The sequence below is a fragment of the Petaurus breviceps genome, unplaced genomic scaffold, assembly GCF_028583685.1.
Source record: "Petaurus breviceps papuanus isolate PSGF00001 unplaced genomic scaffold, PetGlider_PUasm1.0 140, whole genome shotgun sequence".
NCBI classification, from domain to species: Eukaryota; Metazoa; Chordata; class Mammalia; order Diprotodontia; family Petauridae; genus Petaurus; species Petaurus breviceps.
Genome location: NW_027185698.1, coordinates 38,323,377 through 38,344,257, shown reverse-complemented (window position 1 = coordinate 38,344,257; position 20,881 = coordinate 38,323,377). Strand labels below are relative to the sequence as shown.

General features: G+C 38.8%; 1 protein-coding gene across 6 annotated transcripts in view; it reads left to right on the top strand.

The window, feature by feature from the left end:
* The window catches only part of AFAP1 (actin filament associated protein 1), a 271,615-nt gene that overhangs the window by 67,791 nt on the left and 182,943 nt on the right, over nt 1–20,881 (top strand). Inside the window, exon 1 of one of the 6 annotated variants that reach the window (XM_069070356.1) lies at nt 5,230–5,338. The exons of 4 other annotated variants lie outside the window; for them this stretch is intronic. The gene's annotated coding sequence lies outside the window, so the exon portion shown is untranslated. Of the gene's footprint in view, nt 1–5,229; nt 5,339–10,436; nt 10,462–20,881 lie in introns of those variants that run through there. One more of the 6 variants, XM_069070365.1, reaches the window with a different exon arrangement.

Sequence of the window (20,881 nt, the reverse complement as noted above, 5' to 3'; positions counted from 1 at the left end):
GGAGACAGAGACGGAAAGAGAGAGAGAGGGAGACAGAGACAGAAAGACAGAGAGAGATGAAAATTACAGGAAGGCAGATTTCATTTTGATGTCAGGGAAAAACTTCCTGACAGTAAGCTATCCAAAAGTAGAACAGTCTATCTCAGGAGATAGGAAGTTTCCTATCATAGAAGGTATTCAAAGCATTGACTTGCTTGTTGAGGGTGCTGTAGAGAGATTTTCTTTGAAGGTATAGCTTAGACCAGATAATTCTTTTCACTTCAGAGATGTGAAAAAAAATATTGTCTGCTGAACAAGCAACTTAGAGTGGTTGTTCTAGACTAAGGATAAGATGGGAATGGATCTAGGCATGAACATAGTGAAAGACCCTAATCTTGGTATGCCCTCAGTGCCTAGAACAGAGAATTCTGTTTTCTGTAGCAAACTTGAATTGAATGGAATTTATTTAAAATTATTGAGATTTTAAATGTAACTTAACTATTTTAATGGAACCTAGGAAATACTTGCTATACACTTGAGGCCAAAAGAATTCATTAGCATCTGAGTCAGTTTATGGATTATTAGTATAAATAGAAAGTTAGATTTGGAAGGGACCTTATAGCCATATATATATATGTATGTATGTATGTATGTATGTATGTATATATAAGATTGAGTGCTACACTTGGAATCAAGAAGCCCTTGGTTTGGATCCCATCACTGTCACCAACTAGCTCTTTGGCCCTGGGGAAGTTGCTTCATTTTTCTCTCTAGTTTTCAATTTTTTTTTACCTGTAAAATGAGAGGGTTGAAGCTTTAAGGTCCTGTTTTAACTCTAAAATCTATGATCTTATGATCTATTCCAACCCTCTGCATTTTCCAAACGGGGAACTTGATGCCCAAAAGGATTAAGCAATCTGCCCAAGTTTAGTTAGAAAGTGAATCGATGTCAGTTGATAGGCTGGGCTCTCTGGGTGTCCCGACTCCATTGCTCCATCGCTTCTTCTTTAAATGCTGGGGGATGACTTGACATGCCTTGACTGAACACTTCTGTCTATCATCAACTCTTAACTTCATAGGATTGTAGATTGAGGAAGGGACTGTAGAGGACATCTCATTCAACCCTTTCATTACACATGAGAAAACCAAGGCTTAGAGAGGTTAACTTGTCCACAGAGGTGGTGGACCATCCAGGTAGCAATGTACATTAGGAAGTTGGAAGTGCAGGTCTAGAGCTCAGAAGGAAGACATAGATTTGGGAGTCATCTGTATAGAGATACTTGTTGAAGCCCTGAAAGGGAATGAAATTGTCAGGGGAGAAGAAGGAAGGAAAGAAAGAGAAAGGAGGGAGGAAGAAGAAGAAAGGGAAGAAGGAAAAGGAGGGAAAGGAAGGAGAGAGGGAATGTTTATGTATGTGCCAGGTACTGTTCTAAGCACTGGGAGTACACATATAAGCAAAAAGAAAGACAGTCCCTTGTCCTCAAGGGAATCAGTTAAGCTGAGGAAAAATCTTTGGAACATAGCTCATTTCTAGGAGTTGGAAAGAAGATGAAGGGTGAATGAATGAATGAAAAATAATTTATTAAGCACCTATTTTGAGAGGCCATGTTTGCAAAGAAGGACAGGTTATAAACATGGGAGGAGAAGAATAGTTGCAGGGGAAAAGGAAAAGAATGTGATGGTAGGATCTCTGAAGTTGAGGGAGGGGGGAGGGGAGTGGTAAGAAGCACAAAGGAGGTAGAGAGATTTGGGGCTGTCCAGTGGTGTTGTTCTCTCATCCCAACAGTAGGCAGATAGTATTCTACCTATACAGAGTAAAGCAGGCAGATGTCAGAACAGACATTAAAACTGCAAGCTAAAGGGACCCATACTTCTGGGCCTTTGATGCTCTGTAAATTTTAGTTCATGATTACCAATATAAATGAATTACAATGAAGAATCCCTTTGGACCTACAAGTGGCCATTCTCAATGTTTCATTTATCTATGACATATTAAAGAAAGCATCTTAGGAAAGCAAAACTTCTCTTCTAATTTAATTTTAGCCTAGAAAAGCAAGTATTCTTTCAGGGAGATTCAGAGATTTAATTTTGTGACAGCTGAATTTCATTTGTTGTCTCATGAATACATTTCCTATCCCCTGGTGGTTTTATTTGACAGCTCTCCCCAGTGGAACTTCTATAAAAATCACACTTCCTTTTGGAGAAGGTTAAGGTTAGTTTTATGGGATGCTTGCTTCATTTAAACCAAACGATCACCTTCCAAGAAATGGAAACATTGTTTGGCATTTATTTAATCCTATCACAGTGGCTACTTAAGAAGGAGATGCTGTCTCAGAAAGAAATGAGGTGATGGTAGGGGGGAAATCCATCACCTTAAAAACAAGATTATATCTTTGGGAAATTGGTTATTGAGTGAGGTGACATATTGTATTGGTTATTCCTCGGAATTGTCACATTGGTTCTCGTCCATGGCCATAGTTGGCACTATATGAAAAAAATAACTGTAACAAATGAAAAATACCTGCACTTTCTTTGGTGTGGACAATTCATTTCCAATCCAGATTGCAAGCCTATTCGACTTGAATAGACAGCTTTTACAAGTTGTGGATGAGAAAATAGTTTTAAAAAAATGTTCTTGCAGTGTTCATCTTTAGTAAATGCTTGTTGGATTGGATGAGTCTTTCATGTCACTAATCTTATTCTTGGATGGCCAGTACACAGTCTTCAATGTGTCTACTCATTTTGTGAATTCTGCTTGTCATTCATTTCAATTAATTTCAAATGCCTGTTGGGGAATAAAATCAACAGCTGATAGATCGTCTTAAAAATCTCCCTTTGATGCATTCTCTCTCTCCATTCCTTCATAGCCCCCATTTCAAGTGCTTGAGTTGGTCTCAGTCTTATAGGTATTTCTTGTTTTCCCTCTCTGGATTTCAGAGAAGGCAATTCTACCCACAAAATTATATGTGCACATTTTATTTGGGAATGTAGAAAGCATTTCTATCCTCAGGAAAATATCTGGATTGTTAATATCATATAGAAACACAGCTAGAATGTTACAATTCACAATTTCCTTTTTATTTTACCCATAATTCTAGCAAGTATGCTTATATGACTTCCAAACTCATAGCAAACAGGATAGAGAAACATGTTAAAAAGCTAACCTTGAGGTTAATTCTCAGGAAATCACCTTTATAGACCTCAGTGACGCCTGAGGACATTACTTTTACAATTCGGTATAATAATTGTTTTAATTACGATTCTGAATCATCAGGGAAATTGCACTTAGAAATCCCTGTTTAAGAAGGTAGGAAGATAGAGAATACATTTTAGAAAGATTTCTGTTAAAATAATTTGAAAATGAAATAATTTTTGGTGCATAGAATCGAGGAGTGTCTTGAGTAGTCTTACCAAGGAAGTAGCTTTGTAGAAAGACCCAATTACCAGAGTCCAATCATTCCCCAAGGGCCCCGGAGAGCTAAGGCACAATCCTGTTTTCCTCCAGTAATTGTCATGTTGTTAGAATTTTGGAGGATCAGAAATGTGTCTAGGGTACACAATGAAGCTTAATTATCCAGAGGGCAAGTGTCCATCTTGTTCGAGAAAATGTTTTCGACTTTTTTTTTTCTACCTTTGGAACACTAAACGAGGAAATCTAGAATACCTAGGTTTTGCCTCAGCTCTTGTTGTTCAGGCTAGGAAGGCCAGCTAAGGCTCTCATTAGCACTGTTAATTAAAGCAAAAAGAACAGACCAACTTAAGGCAAAAAACATTTATTGAGCACCTTTTGTTATTGTTAAGTCATTTGTCAGTCATGTCTGACTCTTTGTGACCCCATTTGGGTTTTCTTGGCAAAGATACTGTAGTGGTTTGCCATTTCCTTCTCCAGCCCATTTTATAGATAAGGAAACTGAGGTGAACTGACTTAAGTGACTTGCCTAGGGTCACATGGCTAGTAAGTATCTAAGGCCAGATTTGAACTCAAGAAGATGAGTCTTCCTGACCCCAGGTTTGGCACTCTTATCTACTGTGCCCCTAACTGCCATTTATTAACTCCATGTCTTTGGGTATTGGCTTTATCTGAGTTTCAGTTTCCTAATCTGAAAAATGATGGAATTAGACTAGATTTCCAAGGTTATTTCGAGGTCTGACTATGTATTTGAAGGGATCTGCTAGCTATTTTTTCCATGATTCTCTGAAACAGTGAATGTGAGCTTGTGTCTGCTTAGTTAAATGTACCTTCAGATCTCCCGGGCTGCAATTTGGCCAGCTGTCTTTTTCGTGTCACCATACCTCTAAGAGTGGAGGGGCATCTTGTCTTGATTTGCACTTGCTCAAGTCCCATGTTATTTATAAACAATTAAGACAGGGAGCCATATTGATAGCAATCTAGCAAACCAAGAACCTGAAAACATCTGTCACTCCCGTTGTCTGCATATGCCTTGTCTAAAGAAGCAAAAGAGTTCCCCCCAACTCCAGAAGATCTGTGTTCACCAGTGGTGTGACTGTCACCCTCTGTAAAGTCATTCTCCATCACCTCTGTTATTTTAATGGCTCCTTGTTTTCATAATTTACAGAGAAGAAAAAGGGATAAAAAAACCTAAAATTTACTAAGGTTTTTGTTGTTACAATCAATAAAATATCATTTGGTTTTCTTTTTCTTCTTTCTAATTCTAGACTATCTGGGGCTCTTTAAATAGGGAGTAACCCCATAGAATGTAACAAAAAGAATCTCCCACTTCCTCTTTTGTTATCATCATGAAACAATGTTTTAGGAAAAGTTGATTGTGACCAGTGTAGGAGAGGAGAGGGAGAAAAGGCCACAGCAGAGTACTTTATGGCTTCAAAACATAAAATATCTCTTTTAAAATGTTGCATTTGGAATGGTGCCCAGGATTACAGAGAGGTTCTGAAAAATAACTTTTAGGATTTGGGTTGGGGAGGGGACCTCACAACATGGTTTACATAAACATATTATGTGCATGAGTCATTGAATCATAAGATTTAGGGTTTAAGATCATCTAGGTCAATATACTCATTTTATGGATAAGGAAATGATGCCAAGACATATGTAGTTGAGTGGCAGCCCTGGGACTCAAAAGTAGGTCTTCTGATTTCAAAGATGTTTTTAATGTGCCCTTTATCAGTCACAGAAAGGAAGAACTGAAAGGTCTCTCAGGCCTAAGCAGAACAAAATATCAGAGCTGCAAAGTGCTTTAGCAGTGAATGTCCTGATGTTCTGTGCAATGGAAATACATATTCCATGAGAAAATTCATTGTTGGCATTTTTCTTCTCTAGGATATTAAATATGATATTATGTTTTTATCAGAAAAACATGGAATATACATCTTCTTTAAGGTATGAAACCTCACTTTCCTCTATTTTGGTCCTTATTCTCCTTGATCCTAGGAATATCTTGTGGCTTCTAGCCTTCTATGGCACAATGCGCAGTAGGCACATAGTAGGTACTCAGTAAATGCTTTTATCGACTGACGATAGTTATCAGTATTTGTGGCTTCTGTCATTATATTCTATATCCTGAAATGTTCAGTGTCAAAAGAAAACACTAATCATGCTAATTGAGTTCACTCCCTTCCATTTCCAGACAGTGACAAAATAAACTAAAAAGGACAAGCATTTTGTCCAAAGTTATATAAATTCAACACAAATTTTGAATGAAAACGTAGGGAATCTGCTGTTTTCCTGATCAGTTTAGTACTTTTCTCACCACCTGGTTTTGAAAAGTTGAATAAAATAGGACTAATTTTATCGATTCCTTTTAAACTCCTTCTTAGCTCTACATATGTATTGATTGGGAGTGGGTGAGAATTTGATGCTTTTCTTTTGAATCAATGCCATCCATAAGAGTGTGGGATGATGGTTAATGAGTTTTGTTCATGGAATAATTAGTAATTTCTGCCTTGATTTTTAATTTGCAGAGGTCCTTTTCTTACATGCTTTGTAAACTCTAAAATAATAGGTATTACTTTTGGATAAGACCACATTGGGCGGGGTGGCAACAATTTCTCGTTCTTGGTCTGGAATTTACCAAATAAATTTTCTTTTCCGAAAGAAAATTCAAATCTGATCAGATACCATTGTTCTTAGAAAAAGTATCTCACTGGGCTGGTGCAGTCTAGTAATTATCTGTAATTGAAGGAAGACAGATGCAACATTAGCTCCTCTTTTTAATAACAACCTTATTAATTTTAAAGTGAATGGCAGGAGAAGCAGATGGTAAGATGAGACAACTATTTAAATATTTGGCCATTGATAGCTTTTTTTTTTTATATATACCCCTGTGTATTAAATGGGGCTTTGTGATTGGCCAAGGCAGCAGAGTCCTGATTGCTATCAGCCCCTGAACCAGCTGAGTCCTTTGCCAGATTGGGTTTAGAAGGTTTTGCATATACTGGCGTATAGTTGCCTCACTGGGGACGTGAAAGGCCTCCCCCTTCCTCCAAGGCTTTCTTGCTGTGGGATTGATAGCATATAAGGAATGTGAGTTTTAAATGCTTAAATTAATAAATCTCATCTCAAAATGACCACCAACCCTCTGTGATAGGGATTGAACTTTTTGCCTATGGGTTTTTCAGACCCTCTGCTTAAAATTTTTCCTTTTAGCCATTTCTTTCTTTTGATTAATTCACTGAATATGTATACACTAGCTCAGGGAGAAAAGATTTGGATAGCCTAGTCTTGGTTGTGATTGTAGGCAAATCCCTTCTTCTCTTTGAGCCTCAGTGACCTTATCTGTAAAATGGGGATAATAATATTTCTACTCACTAACTCATAGGCTATTTTGAGGAAAGTGCTTTGGAAACTATGAAGTGCTATTATATCCATGCCAAGGAATATATTGGAATGGAAAAAAAAATTAGACTTTATTTGCTATATTACTTTCATTACTAAATGAACACTTTTCCCCCTCTCCCAAGGAAACATTCAGATGCTTAACTTTAGCTAGCCTGCAGAAATTCCTTTTAAATATTAAGAAAATGAGACATGGGCACACACTGCTCTTTTGAATATAATAGCTGAGATAATTATTCTGAAGTTGTTTAAGAAGCCAAAATGTTCATCCTTATTATTTACAGGTTGTATTATATTTTTTTTTTACAAGGGAAACTAAGAACTTGATGATTTACTTATGAGTTGGACAATCTGTTTTGAAGCCAGAACTACAGCAATTCAAAGAGGAAACTTTGATGATTAATACAGAGTCCAATATTCTTATTGTATAGATGTGGAAACTGAGGCTTAGAGATGGCTTGTGCCTTGCCCACAGCCACACGGTCCATGCCAAAATGAAATAGAACCAGGTCTCTGTACTCCGGCTCTCAGGGCTCATTCCACTGTACCAGGCCCAATCACGCTCTGATGCCTGACCTCCTTCTCTAAACACTTGGCTCTATTCCCTCTGACTCCAATAGAAATTCATTCCATGAATTATTCCTTTGCTGAGATAATTGTTGCTATGGAGCAGTGCCCTGAAGTTGACATGTGGCTGTGTTTTTAAGTTTCCAAAGTTTTCATCTTTGCATACATTTTCCCACTGGCTTGAAGGTATTCTTCCAGGGGCAACTTGCATGTGGGAGGTTTGCTTTTTACTTCTTTTTTTTTTTTTAATTTTAGCTGGGTCAGGACCCATTTTAAGTAAACAGGGGGCAAAACACAACTGGCAATTTGGTTTCCATATTCATTCCAGCTGTCTCCTGCACATTCAGCGATGAAGTCATTGTTTCCTGAGGAGTGACCTGTGTTGCTAACCCTGATTATTGCATTCTCTTATTGCTTGCAGTATGAATAAAATGTTTCATGGAGTTCACATACTTGTGGGCTGACTTGTGCCTTCTTAGTTACTTGGATGATGTGACTTCTGGAACAGCTGGTTCAGGCTATAGAAAATTCATTTCAGTCAGAGATATAGCCAACCTTAAATTCTTAAAGCAGGATGAGACCTTAGAATATGGAATATAGAATTTGGGAGCCATAAGTGATCTTAGGACATAGGTTGTAGCATGCTAGTGCTGGAAGGGTTGTTAGAATACAGCATCTTCTTTGAAAGGACTCTAGTGTAACTCCAACCCAAAGCCTAAACCTCATGAACAGCAAAGAAAAAGGAAAATAGATCTCTCCTGAAGGAGCTTACGTTCTAATGGAGGAAAACAGCACATAAAAGGAAGCCGAAAAGGGGATGATGGGAAATGAAGGTAACTCAGTTCAGAGGCAAATCTGGAGACATGGCTGACTTCCTGTAGTGGAGTAAGGGAGAATGGGGGAGGGAGGGGGAGAGGAGAGAGAGAGAGAGAGATCTCAAGTGCAGAGGATATTTTCTTTTTTTTTTTTTTTTTGGCTTTTTTGGAGGGCAATTGGATTTAAGTGACTTGTCCAAGGTTGCACGGCTAGTTTTTGTGTTAAGTGTTTGAGGCTGAATTTGAACTCAGGTCCTCCTGATTCCAGCGCTGGTGCTCTATTCACTGCTCCACCTAGCCACCCCAAGAGGGTATTTTCAAGGTATGGATTCCAGGGTTGGGGTGACCTTCCAGTATGAAGTCAAGAAAGCCTAGAATGCTGCCTGGTGAGAAATGAAGCACTAAGTCTTAGCTCTCTTCCATATAGCAACATTTTAAATATTTTAAGATGGTTATCATGCCATTATGTTTCTTTTTCCCCCTCAATCTCTTGTCCTTTACTCCCATACAATTGCATAGAAACATAGAACGGAATTTTGAAACTGTCTTTTCTATCATTCTCATTTAGTAGCTGAAAAACACGAAGCCTCAGAGAGGAGGCTTGCCGAAGCCCACACAAGGTGATGTGTGGGCAGTTTTAATTTGCACTCAGCCTGTGTTTGCAAACTGGGTCCAGAACCTCAATCTCATTTCCTTGTCCAGTGTTTTTTCCACTGGTTTATTCTGTTCCGCTGCTGCCTCCTTCAAGATTACTTTTCTAAATAACTTCATGCAAAGAGTTATTTCCAGAGAAGTTGTTTCTTATTTTCCTTAACACATGGGATAGGAAATTCTTTGCGTATGATGGAGTAGTTTGACAGCGTTCTCCTGGCAAGGTTTCAAATTCCTGGAGGTTTCGGTGATAATTTCAATCACTGAGAATATCGCCCTTGCAAGTTCTAATTATTCAAGTTTTATTCAGTGTTAATGTGATATGGAGACAGCTGTATTTGTAGTCAAATCTATAAGTGTGATTGATACTTGAGGTGTTTAGAATATTGTAGACAAAGAGATAGGTTAAACATATTCCAGGCTCACACAAGTTTTGTAACATCTGCAGATTTGATGATTCCTCTAAGTTTCTAGTCAGTGGTCTTCCAGTAAATACAGAAAGACCCCTCTCCTCTCTTCTTCCTCCTCACTCTCCTTTCCCCCATTTCTCTTCATTCCTCCCTCTCTTCTTTCTCTTTTTCTGTCTCTCCTTCACTTTCTCTCTCCCTTTCCCCTATCTCTCTGTTCCTCCCTCTCCTCTCTCTCTCTGCCTCTGTCTCTTTTTGTCTCTCTGTCTCTCTCTCTCACACACATACACGCACAGTCTATCCTTGTCATTTCATTGTGTAGGAAATTGATTGTATCGAACTCCTTTCACCAATACATATTGACAACTCCCTGCAACTTTTAGAGTTTTAGAGTGTTACCTGAGGTAAAGATTTGTTTAGTGGTGCATAGTAGGTATCTGATTATTGATTTCAGTGTTTTGATCTCCCCGGCACAAGCTGGTGCCATTTTTCCCTCATGACATCATCTAGGCTTCCTTGACTTTCCTAGTGGTGATTGTTGCTTTTAGTAGTGATGGAGATGTCAGGATCCTCCACAAGGATTTCTAGGGGCAGAAATAGGGTAGATGGCCTGGGAGTGATTCTATTCCTTGGAGCTCTTGGCCTGTCCACTTGACGTCTATAGTTGGAAACATCAAGAAGAGAGGTACTATCCATTGTGCTGCAGATCAAGGACTCTGGAACTAAGTGCTCCAGATTGAACCAATAAAAACACAGAGACAATTCCAGTGATGAGGAAAAGGGGTGATTATTTAAAGAGACAGATGTTCATTCACAGAGGATCCTTTGACCAACTTAGATTTTGAAAAAAAAATGTGCAGAAAATATACCCAAACGGCAAATTGTGGAGAATTAATATTAATGTATGACTCAAACTTAAAAAAAAAAAAAGGTTGTCAAGAGTGTAATAGCTCTGAATAAACTTAAGCTGGTGAGGCAATGTAAGAAAAACCATGAAAGATAATTCTGCTGCCCTTTCCCCCTGTTTTTTTTCTCCCCACATTAGGCTGGATGAAAGAAACTGGTAAATTTTGGAAGCGGAATGTGAACCTTGGAATTTATGATTCCAAGCTCACCATTCTCTTCATTATTGCCTCTTACAAGATATAATGTCAGTAGTCTTGGACTGGATTCACCAAGATCTGAGTTCCAGGGCTGGCTCTGATTCTCTCTTACAGAGTTTTCCTAGGTAAGTTACTTCTCTTCCCTGGGCCTCTGTTTCTTTATCTGTAAAATGTAGGGATCAGACTGGACTATTTTGAAGTTCCCTTTCTTCATTCACATTCTATGTTCTAAGTCCTGTTCCTGAGCTGTGCCATTCTGTGCACAGAATGTTCTAAGTTCCTTTCTTTGGTTTTGGGATTGTTAGGTCACTGCCAGCAGCTCTAACATTCTGTGTTCCATATTGGTGCAGCTGCTTGCAGCTAGAACATTCCATTATCTAACATTGCAAAAACTTAGAAAATTACCCCTTATATTTATAGGGAGAGATTTGTTTGGCAATGAGGTGTCCTTGGCTGACAGCTCCTCATTGTGGTGCGTGGCACAGTTAATGAGAACTCTGACAGCCAGAAACTGGCGGAAGCAGGCCATTTTCAGCTGCCATGCATTTGATTTTAATTTGTATGCGCAATGTAAAAGAATTGTGTGTGCATACAAGACAAGTACATTATGCTCTCAACTCTATCTCTGTCATCCTCAATCTATCTGTTCTGCATGTCCATCTTTAACAGTGTTTGCTTTGGAGGAGCACATCCGTATCAGACTTTTTCACTGTCTCCTTGTTACTATGTTTGATCATTCCATTTCTAAATCCCTCATCCAGTGTTTTGAAAGTAATAATTGAAGTTTGGCTAGGGTGAGTAAGAATGCCTAAAGTGCATTCATAGAATGTTTTCTTGTTTGTCCTAAAAGCCATTCTTTTAGGGTGGCGGGTCATATTATCTGCACTATTTTTAAATGGTAAAAAATGAAAAACCAATGGAGACCTGACAAAGGTATCTTCATTCACATAACCAATTAGTAATAGAATCTAGATAACACATAAGATCTCCTTAGTCACATAACTATTTAGTAACAGAGTCTTGATTAGAACCCCATCCCTGTCTCCTGACTCCCAGCCTAGGATGTTTTCTACTAAGCCATGTTTCTCCAAGAAAGAATCCTTTAAATGTGGAAAAAGGAGCACTAATATAGGTAGTGATTTGGATTAAGTAGATGTGCCAGTATATACAAGGTGCATGAGTGATGTTCAAAGGTGTCTTAAGCTACTACCTAGGAGTTTGGTATTTCCTAGGGAGAGAATCTTGAAATCAGTGTTGGCATATTTTTTTCAGTGTTGGAATATTGCTTTAGTCCATTGCAAGAAGTCTATCTGACTGATCAGAATAAGTTAACACAGATCTCTGGACCTGGATGCAGAAGCCCTGGTGCTGGTCCTGGTTTGACCACAGCTTCCCCTGTGACCTTGGGTAAAGGCCACCTGATTTCTGAGGTTCATTTTCCTCATCTGTAAAAAATGGGGAATTGGACCAGATGTCTTTAAGCTCTTATGTTTCCCTGATTCTCTTACTGTGAGCCTTTTCAAAAGGCATCTTTTGGAAAATTGCTCTGGTAGGCTTTCTCTTAAAATAGAATCCAGCTGTTGGTGTCTGTCACTTTTCAGTGCTCTACTTCTCCGTGTTAAATGACCAACCATCACCCTAGTCTTTGGTATAAATGCCAACTGTGCTGCAAACATTAGTTCCTTTTTTCTATTAAAAAAATGATGCTTTTTATTATTTTTTTACTTTATATTCATTTGCCTATGCACCCTCCTTTCCGATGTTGAACGCTATCTTATAACAAGGGAAAAATAATGTAGAACTGATAAAGCAACCTTGACAGATTTATAAAACATCAATCATTAAACACTCATTAAGGACCTACTATGTGCAGACAGTATGTTAAGCACTCACTATACAAAGCCAAAAGATGGCTCCTGCCCTCAAGGGGCTTGCAATCTAGGAGGGATAACAGATTTCACATTCTGAGCCCCCCATTTCTTTGGGAGGTATCCTTCATCCTTTATTATTAGGACCTGAGCTATTTCACAGCAATGAATCTGAATAGAGTTGCCTTTTAATATTGTTTTAATTTATTTTGTCATTATGTATACTCTCCAAGTTCTACTTTCTTTTCTCTATAACTCTTCATACAAGCCTTTCTGTGTTTCTCTGAATTCCTTATAGCTCCCGTTTTTTAAATCAAAAATCATAGTTCATTACAATCATATATCCATGGTTTGCTTTATCCTTCTGCTATGGATAAATTGCTGTTTTTTTGCTATTGGTGATTGTCGTTGCTTTCTTCCCAGGGAGCTTAGAATCAAAAGTTAGAAGGAAACAGAGCCAGGATTCAAACTCAGATTATTTGTCTACTAACTTAATACACTTTCTATTTTCTGCTTTTATTCAGAAACTTATTTTGGGTGAAAGAGTAACCAGGGGGATACAAGATACAGTATGGACTATAGTCATTCAAAACAGGAAGAGAATATGATAGACTTCATGGAAGAAGTAGTATTTCAGAGTCTTAAGGATTGGGTTACAGATGTCCTTTGGCAGAAAGTCACCATCCAGGAGAGTAAGAATATTAAAAAGGCAGGTGGCTTGTTGGGAGATCAGAAGGTTAATAATGTTGAGAATTGTAGAAAAATGAAAGGAACCTTTTGAGGTTCTGTAGTTCAACCCTCTAATTTTTCCAAATGATGGAAGGTGTTCATGAGAGTGTAAATGACTTGACCAAGATCACATCCATACCACGTCTTTGATAAAATGGCAAAAACATTGGCTTTAGAGTATGAGGACCTGACTTCAAATCTTGGCCCAACTATGTCCTTGGCATTCATCTTATTATATCTAGTATTTATGTGCAAAACACTGTACTCAGTACTGGGGAAATAGAAGTGACAAATGATAGGCCTTGCCCTCATGGAGCTTAAATTCTACCAGACTGAAATGTCATGTATGTAGAAAAATATAATCAAAGGATAGAATAAGATAGAATCAAAGGAGATAACCAGGTAAAATCCTTGCTTCTTAACCTGGGATCTGTGAACTTTATATGTGTGTGTGTATGTGTAAATAATTTTATTTTAATATAGTTATCTTCATTTGTAATCCTGTGTATTTTATTTTATGCATTGAAAAATATTCTGAGAGAGAGCCCATATGGTTCCTCAATTGTCAAAGGGGTCCATAACACAAAAAGGTGAAGAGTCCCTGTCATAGGAAAATACTCCTATATTTGTGGGCAAACATCTACATCTTTGGATGTCAGTTTATTGATTTCTAATATCGAGGTTTGGGTGAGAGATCTTAAGGTCTCTTCTAGGTCTAAAATACACTTTTTCTAAGTTGGTAGCAAATCCATGGCTATAATTCAATGAATTTATCAGGATTCCTTCTCTGATACAGATGGGGGCCTTCCACCTCTTCTGTTCCTGTGTAATTTTTGTCTATCATCTCAGAATAAATCCTTCTTTCAGCAGCTTTCTCCCTATAGGTGGATGGCCATCTCCATTTACCTTTAACCTTCTCTCAGTACCAACGCAGTACCCAGGAGGTCCATTTGTTATTACTTACTTTGGCTCCATTTTCCAGTCTTAGGTGTCCTTGGTAATATAGCTGGTTATTTATTGAAAATGGCCTCTGAGGCCAGGTAGTTATGGCTTCTGTGGATGTCTGTGCCTCTCACACACAAAGCATTCCTAATCCTAGCAGCTCTTATTGGAAGCACAGAGAAATTGAGAAAGTTAGAGAACTTCTTTTTTTTTTCTCTTCTCCCTGTCCCATTTGAGTAAGGGGATATTTTTGTGGAAATCTTGTCTTGCTTTCCTCTTGTAGGGGTAAGGAGCCCGGAAGCAGCTGTATCCAGCTGGTGGAACTCAATGTGTTCTATCATTTGCCTGCATTAGCATAAATAACCCAGGCTTCCCCTGGTAACCAGGCACCATCTGTCCTAGGGAGCTAATGGCTGAGGGACAGATCTTTAGAGACCATCTTGTCTGCCTTTTGCATGCTGCACCTGGGGTTCTTAGGCAGTTTGAGCCTTTTTTCAAAGAGGGTTGTGTGAAGTTGGTATTGAAGGCAAAGAGCCCATCACAATGACAAATTGGTGTAGATCCTAGTGAGCTGAAGAGTAAACTCTAGAATTTTGGTGATGTTGGGGAACACCAGAAGTCCAATGGATCATACCAAAACATGGGGAGAGCATAACCCGTGCTTTGTAGGCTGCCTGTATTTTGTCTGTAATGCAAGAAACTTATGAGACCCAATTGTCTTTCTGTATCTCAGGGGAGAAATTATCTCTGAAGAAAAAAGAAATAATCACTTGACTCTGGTGTGAAATCTTTCAGTTTTCAGTTGGGGTTTACATTTTTTTAGCCCTGTCTCACCTATCCCACTGACATGGACCTCCTTTTTTTAATTCTTCCACCTTCTGAATGCATCACTAGGTTAGCCATTGGACAATATTAACGATGCATCCTTAGCTTTGACATTTGGGATTTCCTGTTGGGATTTTTTTTCTCCAGTCATTTGGACTGATGGGATTTAGATGAGTGTGTGAACAGATGAAACGCTGATTCCAGATGAATTTATTTAGAGTACTCTGGTCCCTGAGGCACTTGGAGCTATGAGAGCAGGGTCTTGAGGTGAAGATGTTGTCCTTACTCTATGTATTTGTCTCTTCTAATCATTGATCTTCTGTTTGATTAAAAGGTGATCCAGCCAGATCTATTGCAGGCCTGTGAAGAATAGTCTTAGGAAGACAGAGTAGGCTCAAAATAAAATGAAATATCAGGGGGAGAGAGGGCATGACATGGCATAACATTTGATGTTTCTAGAGATTTTAAGATGATCCCATTAGCATAGAGTTCAAGGCCCAGAATACTTGGGGTTTCAGTGTCATACAAAAGCTCTCAGAGACCGTTCAGTCTATCTCCCTCATTGCATGTTGAAGAAACTGATCCTAGAGTAAAGTGACTTGTCCCATAGGTTACATAGGTAATATGCATAAAGTTCATCATTTGAACGTAGGTCCCCAGACTCCAGATGAAGAAATTTTTCCTACTGATGTTACCTCCAAGATGGAGAATTTAGGACAAGGTGCTTTCCCTTTCTGAGTCTCATTTCTTTCTCTGCAGGAGGAGAATAAGGATAAATGATAAATGATCATCAAGTTCAAATTTAAATTCACAGCGTCATTGATTGCATAGTTATGATCTGATCTTGAAATACCCTTTGTCTTTTTTCTCCTTGGTGTGGGGGTTAGAGTGATGGGAATAGAGCCAAAGTCATTATTGAGCTACTATCAGTGATATTTGATAGATGATGGAGACTAGGGGTAGTACTGAAGGACTGGAGAGAGGCAGATGCCTTGTTTATCAAGAGGGTAAGAGAATAGGCCCTAGTCTATAGTTCGTAGACCTTAATAGGCTTTCCAGACTATAGACCAGCAAGTGTGCAGATCATTTGGTTAGTGAATATCTTTGAAAAGGAAGCAGTATTAGAAAAATCCAACAATAACAACAATAATAAATTAACCAATTTAGTAAACCTTCTACCAAGTATGACCTTATCTATCCTTTAGGCAGATTTACTAAATTGGTTAATTAGAGAAATGCTGCATATGTACTTTTCCTAGACTCTTTCTATTTGATAAAGAATATTTTGCAATTGTGGACAGAGTGGAGAAATGTGCACATTTCTCAACCCCATATAGGGTAGCAACCCACAGTTTAAGAAGTGCTAAAGGAGTTATGAGTGGAAAAAGTTGAAGAAGCCTTGTGCTAGACAGTAATAAAATTAAATGAATTAGGAACTATTTGAATGGCTAGACTCAAAGAGTAGCTACCGGTGGTTTAATATCTACTTGGCAGAATGTCTTCAGTGGAGTGCCCCAGGGATCTATATTTGGCTCAGTGCTGTTTAACATTTTTATCAATGACTTGGATAAAGGCACAAATGTTGCGCTTCTAATATTTCCAGATGACAGGAAATTGGGAGGCACAGTATAGCCAACACTCTAGAGAAAAGAATTAGAATCAAAAGGGAACTTAATAGGTTAGAGAATTGGGCTAAATCTGATGAGATGAAATTTAAGAAGGATAAATATGAAATCTTATACTTGGGTAAAAAAAATCAACTTTATATGTATAATTTGGTTGAAGAAAGGATAGATAGTTTGAAAAATATACAGGATTCATGACTGCATGAATGGTGTGCTGTGATAGTGAGAAAAGTCGGTGCCAAGTTGAGCTGCAGTAAGAAATGCTCAGCCATCAGGAGTAAGGAGGTAATAGTTCCATTCCACTTTTTCCTAATCAGAACAAGTATGAAGTGTTTGTTTCAGGCTGCCACAGCTTGGAAAGAACTTTGATAAATTGAAGAGAGTACAGAGGAGGACAGTCAGGGTGAGGAAGGGCATTTAGTCATATCATATGAGGACTGGTTGGAGGTACTCTGAATATTTCACTTCTAGAAGAAAGAATTAGGAATGATATGATACCCACATTCGAATATTTGAAGGGATATTACGTGGAAAAGGGATTAGACTTTGGTCACAGAGCGTAGAACCAGAAATGGGGATTTTAATGAATTAGATTTAAGTTTGATAGGTTGATATAAGGGAAAGAAGGCATCTAGGTGGTACAGTGGATATAGCATTGTGCCTCGAGTCAGGAAGATCATCTTCCTGAGTTTAAAACGAACCCCAGAAACTTGCTATCTGTGTGACCCTGGACAAGTCACTTGATCCTGTTTGCCTCTATTTCCTCATCTATAAAATGAGCTGGAGAAGGAAATGGCAAACCACTTCAGTATTTTTGCCAAGAAAACCCTCAATGGGGTCACAGAGTCAGACATGACTGAAAAATAACTCAAGAACAATAAATATAAGGGGAAACAATTATTTCCTAACAATTACAGCTGTTGTTTTTCCTTCATTTTCAAAGATGACCAATGATTTTTGATAAAATGGCTGAGTCAAGAATTATCCTAGTGAAAACAGATTATCTTGTCAAGGGAATCCTTTGTTCCTTGTTCCTTTTCTGGAATAGAAAACTGCCCTTTTCACAAGGTGTTTCTTAGAATAGTACGGCCAGAGCCATTGAGACATGTCTATGAGCCCCGTATTAATGACTTGGCACTATGAATAGGCCACTGTTGTCTGTCCTTCATTTAGGAGAGTACCAATGGCATCATGGTGCTGGTCCTCCATAAACATCCCAGATACTCCTACACTTAAAGCTATATACTAGCACTATAAAGTTTGCAAAATGTATTACAAATTTTATCTTGTGTTGTCATCACAACCATCCTGGGAGGTAGATGCTGTTATTATGCCCATTTTACTGATGAGGAAACTGAGGCACACAGAAGTTAAATGGCTCCCCCTTAGGGTTATACAGTTGGGTCTGAGCTGAGCCTGGATTTGAACTCCATTTTTGCTGAGTCTAGGCCCAGTGTTCTATTCCTATACTGTGCCACCTACCCAACTTAATTATCTTTCTATTTCCTCAGAGATACTGATGTATCAAAATGCTGCATCGGTATCCCCATCTCCAGTGAGTTGGGTAGAGGCCCTATGGCTTTTGATTGAGTGACAATATTAAAATCCTCCATCCTTCTGACCCAGAAGACTATTCTCATTGACCTAGAGTAGGGTACATATATGATCCTGAAATTTCGTATTTGAGGCTTGACAGTGAATATATATGGATAAATTTCTTCTCTCTCATCTGGTCCTTTTGGCCAAGTGGCCTGCTTTTTAGAGTTAGTTGACTTGGTCCAGTGGTCTAGGAGGAAGTCCTTCTGAAGAGTGGAACACTGAAGAAAGTTTCTCAAGGTCACAGAGTTAGAATGGGAAGGGATTTTTTTTATATAGGTCATTTAATTCAATTCCCATATTTCACAGAGAAGGAAACTGAGTGAGAGGTGAAATGATTTGTCCAAGGACATACTTGGTAGTAAGATTTGAAAGTGGAGAAGGACCTTAAAGAACATTTCTTCGGTCTCCTTGTTTTTTCAATGATAAAGCTAAGATCTTACGTAGCACAGGTTATAAGTAATAGAGTTGAGGTCTGAACGCAGTTCGTCTTGACTCCAGTTCAGTGCGCTTTCCACAGTCTATAACAGCTATTTCTCAGACCAAATGACATTAATCGTTCCATCAGCAAGCATTTATTCATTGCCTAATGTGTGCCCGATACTGGGGCGATAAAGACAAATATAAAAAATACCTGCCCTCAGGAAGTTCCCATTCTATTAGCAAAGACAAATGAGTATATTTCTATACAAAATAAATGCAAGTTTGTGTTTCTTTTTTTGGTTAGGGGGCGAGCACTAGTAGCTGGGGCAGGAGGGGGCTATAGGAAAGATCTGTAAGAGGTGGCATTTTCACTGAGCTTTGAAGGAGAATGAGAGAATCTGAGAGGCAGAGGTGAGAAGTAAGTGCCTTTCAGGAAAGGAGGGCAGTCCACACAAAGACATGGGTAGGTGATGGAGTGGAGTGTGTGAGAAGCAGCAAACACACTAGTTTGGTGGAGCCATAGAGTGCACGAAGGGAAGTCATGTGTGTAAAAAAGCTGGAACGATAGGCTGGAGCCAGGTTGTGAAAGACTTTCAATGCCAGACAGATGATTTTGTATTTGATTCTGGAGGTAATAGAATACCACTAGAATTTATTGGAATGGGGAGTAACATGGTCATAATGGTGCTTTAGGAAAATCACATTGGCAGCTGAATGGAGGTTGGCTAGGAAAGGACAGGCTGCCACAAGGGTCATGTCCAAAAGTCATTCTAACTCTCCTTGTGGTTTGGGGAGCTATGTACCTTCAGGTTTGCTGCCTGCTAGGAGAGACTAGATCCAAAGCCTTGTCAATACTCTTTATTCCAAAGCAGTTGGCGACTGTCTCCATCTTATCTATCAGATCCAAAGTTTAGGGTTTCCAAGTTGCTTAACTTCAGTTGGCCCTGTGTAATTAAAAACCAACCGCTAATGGTGTGTGGGGGGATGAGGGAGGAAGATGCACATTATCTATCCGAGGTGTGAAAAGATGGATGGTTAATTCATGGGAAAAGGTTTGTCCTTTTCCCTATGGAGAATAGTACCTCTCACTGATCGAATCTTAATTCCTTCCTCCTTCCCTCTCAGTGTCTCCTGGGGGGAATAGAGAGCTGTATGAAAGGCTTTCTTCTTTCAGAATCTGTTCTTACTTCTTGTTTCAAAAAGCCTGCCACCTGGGAGTTGAGAGATGGCTTTGTTGCTGGGGACATCTGCATAGCTTTAGGTGTCCCTTAATTGAGCAGCTGGTGACTGCTGTTGTCTTGGCAGGCTGATCTTTGAATGTATGGCAAGAATCTTAAATGTTTTCCTTAATCATTCTTCTCTGTTTCGAGTTGGTGCAAGGACCCTCCCTGCAAAACTCTCCCCTCCCACTCCTGAATGGCACTGTTTATATCATTAGTAGAAAATCTGTCAGGTCTATGAATAACTCTGCTAATGAAGAAGATGTGTTCCAGCCACCCACATCTCTGCCAGAAACTGTTATCATAGTTAGCAGTAACAGAGGAGAGAGAGGAATGGGGTCAAGGATTGTAGAACTGTTGGTCATTTTTAGAATCACAAGTTCTGGAGATGGATGGGACTTTGGTATCATAGATTCAGACCTGGAAAGTACCTGAAAAATCATTTTGTCCTAACCTTTCATTTTACAGATGAGGAAACTGAAGTCCAGGGAAAAGAAATGTATCATCTCGGTTCATATAGGTTACAAGCAGAAGTTGAAATGGTAGTAAATAGAAGGTAGAAACAAGGGTAGCTAAGGGAAGATGAATTTAAGAGCAAAATCTGGTTAAGTGTAGCTGAGCCATGGTTAAATGGTTAAAACACAAAGGTGGTGAAGGTGTTATTTTTAACCCACATTGGGAACAAAGAAGAGGATCTAAGAAGACCTAGAATCCCTAATCATGGCAGAACGAATGACAGAGAGATGGTAGAGTTATCTAACTTTTATTTTTGTTTGATCTAACAAGCAAGATCATTATTTTTTGGAATGGAAAGGGCAAAATAAAAATGGCCAATGGGAATATAATTTGTTAGGTGCTAGTAGGAGAATGCCTGAGTTGTCTTTGGAAAGAGGCAGAGCTAGGATTCAAACCCAGATCTTTAGACTCCAATTCTAGGACACTTTCCAAAGGCAGTAAGTAGGTTCTTATTTTGGATCTAGGAGTAATTATTTTCTATGTGTTTCAGTGCAGTTGGTTTTCTTTGTAATTCAATGCATTTTAACATATGTATTTAAAACATTATTCTGAGAAATCCGTAGACTTCATCAGCCTTCCAGAATGGGGTTCATGACATACAAAAGGATGAGGACACTGAGATTCAAAGAAGTTGAAGGAACTCATTAATAGTCACAAACTAGTCAGTGTCAGAGCCTTCTTCTTTAGCAGAAGGTGCTATCTCTCCATTCCCTCCTTGATGTTTTTCATTGGAATACCCTCTCATTTCAAGATAACCTAGACTTTTCATGGGAATTTTGGAGGTGTATTCTTCATTCTCTC